Source organism: Zea mays, chromosome 5 (assembly GCF_902167145.1).
Source record: "Zea mays cultivar B73 chromosome 5, Zm-B73-REFERENCE-NAM-5.0, whole genome shotgun sequence".
NCBI lineage: Eukaryota > Viridiplantae > Streptophyta > Magnoliopsida > Poales > Poaceae > Zea > Zea mays.
Window position 1 is genome coordinate 29351977 of NC_050100.1, and position 3712 is coordinate 29355688.

Consider the following 3712-nt stretch of genomic DNA (forward strand, 5'->3'; position numbering starts at 1 on the left):
AAATACATATGGGACCGAGTCTTGAGCGACGATATAACATTTGTTTAGATGGGAAGAGGTGGCTGCAGTTTAGATGGTTTGGACACGTTCAATGGAGACTTGAATGTTGTCTTATGTTTTTATTGGATTTTAACTCTAGTCTATCTTAACTTGCTTGGAATCAAACACTTTGTTATTGTATATGTTCATTTCTCTTTTATCACTCCATTGGATTGATTGACCCAGCTACTGCTAGGTTTTAGCAATGCATGAAAAGAGTCTACTAGATAACTTTTAGGCATGGTTATTAAAACAACATTTTAAATGTGGTTTAAACGACAAAACGCTATCTGGGTGGCGAAACGCTAAAACGTTTTACGATCTGTCGTAAAACGTCGTTTTAACGTCGTGTTTTGGCGTTTAAACTCTATGCACTAAAACGTGGCGTTTCTAGCGTTTTAGTCGGCGTGTCCTCACCTGTGCGTGGCTGTGCAATTTGGCCCAGCGGCCCAGTCCACTTTAGCCCTGCCCGAGTGACCGACCTCAGCCCCTCTCTCACGCTAAGGCTATCCGCAGCGGTTCCCTCTAAATTTTTCCTCCTATATCACTTTTTTGCGTCACATCATCAACATTTCACCCCCTATTTTTTCATCTCCCGCAGCGGTTACCCCTAAATACTCCCCCTATACCCCACTACAACTATAAAATATCACTATCCAACCCTATTCATCATCTATTACCATTTTTTCTTCACCTATTAAACAACCACCGTACAAATGAACAGTGCATAGGGGGTCCGAGGACATACGCTACAGCCAGCGGAGTCCTGTTTATCTCCCACGCGTGGGGGGCCTCGCAGGGGGCCGCGCTGCGGGCGCAGGGGCGCCCCTGTAGCCGCCATTCTAGGGGAGGGGGCGGCAGCGCGGCGAGCGCTGCGGCCAGCCTAAAGCCGTCAGGTTGGAGTTAGACGATCCACCTCGTGTGCATGGCCGTGGGCGCTCTAGGTCGTCCGTCGCCTCTCGCCCACGGCCCACACCAGTTCGACCGGCACCACTCAGGTTGTCGTCACCTCTCGCAGTTCGCTGGTGCTCGGGCGCACTCCACTCCAGTCCGGTCGCCCGACGCCACTTGCCCACTCTAGTTCGGTCTGGCCGCCTCTCGCCCACTCCACACTCCCGTCCGACCGCCTGACGCTGTTCGCGTGTGTTTTACGCGCCGATCCGCGCCGGTCATCGATGTCGTATGCTGCTCCTCTGGTAGTTTTGTCCACTGCTCCTTTGCCGGTGTCGTTCACTGACATCATCCGATCTCCTCTGTAGTCTGCACACGCTGCCTGCAGGCTCTTGTCTTGGCCTGGGAAATCTGGTAAGTGGTGATCCTGATTGTATATGCATTCCATTAATCCTGATTGTATTAGACAAATCTAGTAAGCTGATTGCATATGCATTCCATTATTGCACAACAGATTAGAGGGGAAATGACTTTATGTTATTGTCTAAAATTATGATATATTGAAATTTCCCTATATTGTTTAAAACTATGCTTAAACTTTGTTTAAAACGTTTAAAAGTCAGAACTCAACCCATGAGCGTTTCAACGTTTCGTCGTTTTAATAACCTTGGTTTTAGGTCGACATAAATGTGACAAATATTTGTTATTTACTAAAATTTCATTCAATACAATGTTATCATGTGGTATCAGCCTTCTAGCTAGAAAGTTATACATACTCACCTGCATCATATACAATGTAGAATGGATTATGCAAAGGCATAACATCACAAATCATCATGCTATTTCTTTTTTTTGACCGTTTTCTTTAAACGAAATAATGTACTCCCTCCATATTTTTTTATTTGACGTTTTGTAGTTCTTGATGTTAGTGGGTTTCATGGTCTGACCAAATCTTGCCCTAAACAAGTTTTTGGGGCCGGAGGGAGTAAATCATAGTCTAGTTTCAATAAAACACAATGTTATTTACTTTGTACCACTTGTTACGAAATTATAACCACAATCTGAAAATTCGCTCTCACAAAGAGTCGAACTCAAGACATAAGAAATGCTACTTAGACCATCTAACCAACTCAATTAAAGACCCTTTCGCTTAAGATGCTATTCAGAAAAATGTATTTGCTTTGTTAGGTTGGACTTTGGTGTAGTCCCATATCTGGAGTCCAGCACAACATTTGCATGTTTCTCTCACCTCTTTTGAAAGCAAAATGTTTTCGCCTAATCTCAGGTCAATGAATTGTTAACTCTTCCGGTGATGAAATGCAATCGGGATTTTTTCACAGGTGCTATGCCATCCTATTTTTTGGGGAGCAAGCAGCTGGCTACGAGATAAACTTGTCCAGACTTTGATATTGCCTTGTGTTTTTCGTGTTAGTACGGGGTATCTGTTGTGCTTGTTTCGTTGAAAATAATGGGAAAAGGTGATTGCATTATGTGCAAAAAGTCAAAACGTTGTTTCCTGTTCCAGAAATCAAAACGTTGTGCGGTAATAACTAGGGCCCAAAACTCCGCCTCGTAACTGAGAGCACCTAGAGAGGGGGTGAATAGGTGATCCTGTAAAACTTGAAACTTAAAGCCACAAACTTGATTAAGTGTTAGCACAATAAAATCAAGTGGCTACGGAGAGCTCTTGTGAACCACAATTGACACAGTGAGAACAAGCACAAGAGACACAGAGATTTATCCCGTGGTTCGGCCAAGTACAACACTTGCCTAGTCCACGTTGTGGCGTCCCAATGGATGAGAGTTGCACTCAACTCCTTTCAAGTGATCCAATGATCAACTTGAATACCACGGTGTTCTTTTTTCCTTTACTCTTTCCCGTTTGCGAGGAATCTCCACAACTTGGAGCTTCTCGCCCTTACAATGAGATGATCACAAACAAGCACAGATGTAAGAGTGGGAAAAGCAACACACACAAATCCACAGCAATACGCACACACACACAGCCAAGACTTGAGCTCAAATGAATAACACAAGGTTCACCACTAACACGGAGCTCAAATCACTAAGAATGCCAATCGAGTGCGCAAAAACGGAGTGTGAATGATCAAGAATGCTTAGAGTGTGCTTGGTGTCCTCCTTCATGCGCCTAGGGGTCCCTTTTATAGCCCCAAGGCAGCTAGGAGCCGTTGAGAGCAATCCAGAAAGGCAATTCTTGCCTTCTGTCGACTGGTGCACCGGACAGTCCGGTGCACCACCGGACACTGTCCGGTGCAGATTTCTTTCCTATTCTGGCGCAGCCGACCGTTGACGATTTGGAGCCGTTGGCGCACCGGACAGTCCGGTGCCCCCTTCTGCCCGTTGGCTCGGCCACGCGTCGCGCGCGGATTGCGCGGTCGACCGTTGGCTTGGCCGATCGTTGGCTCACCGGACAGTCTGGTGCACTACCGGACAGTCCGGTGATTTATAGCCGTACGCCGCCGTTCAGTTCCCGAGAGCGGCCAGTTGACCAGCGCCAGCCTGGCGCACCGGACAGTCCGGTGCACCCAGACTGAGCAGAGTCTTGGCTGCTCGAGCTAAGTCTTTTCCATTTGTTTCTTTCTCTGATTCTAGCACTTAGACAAATATGTTAGTACACAAAAACTAATGTACTAAGTCTAGAATCATACCTTTGTATTGATTTGCACTTTGTCCACCATTTGTCATAGTTTAACACATAAACATTTGTGTTGGACACTTAATCACCAAAATACTTAGAAATGGCCCAAGGGCATATTTCCCT

The 3712-nt window shown here is 45.8% G+C and overlaps 1 long non-coding RNA gene across 1 annotated transcript; it reads left to right on the forward strand.

Annotated features, from left to right (window-relative positions):
• Positions 1-821: 821 nt before the first annotated feature.
• Positions 822-2430, forward strand: LOC103626162 (uncharacterized). The gene is made up of 2 exons (XR_552745.1): positions 822-1344; positions 2271-2430. It is a non-coding gene; the product is annotated as an uncharacterized lncRNA (long non-coding RNA).
• The last annotated feature ends 1282 nt before the right edge of the window (positions 2431-3712 follow it).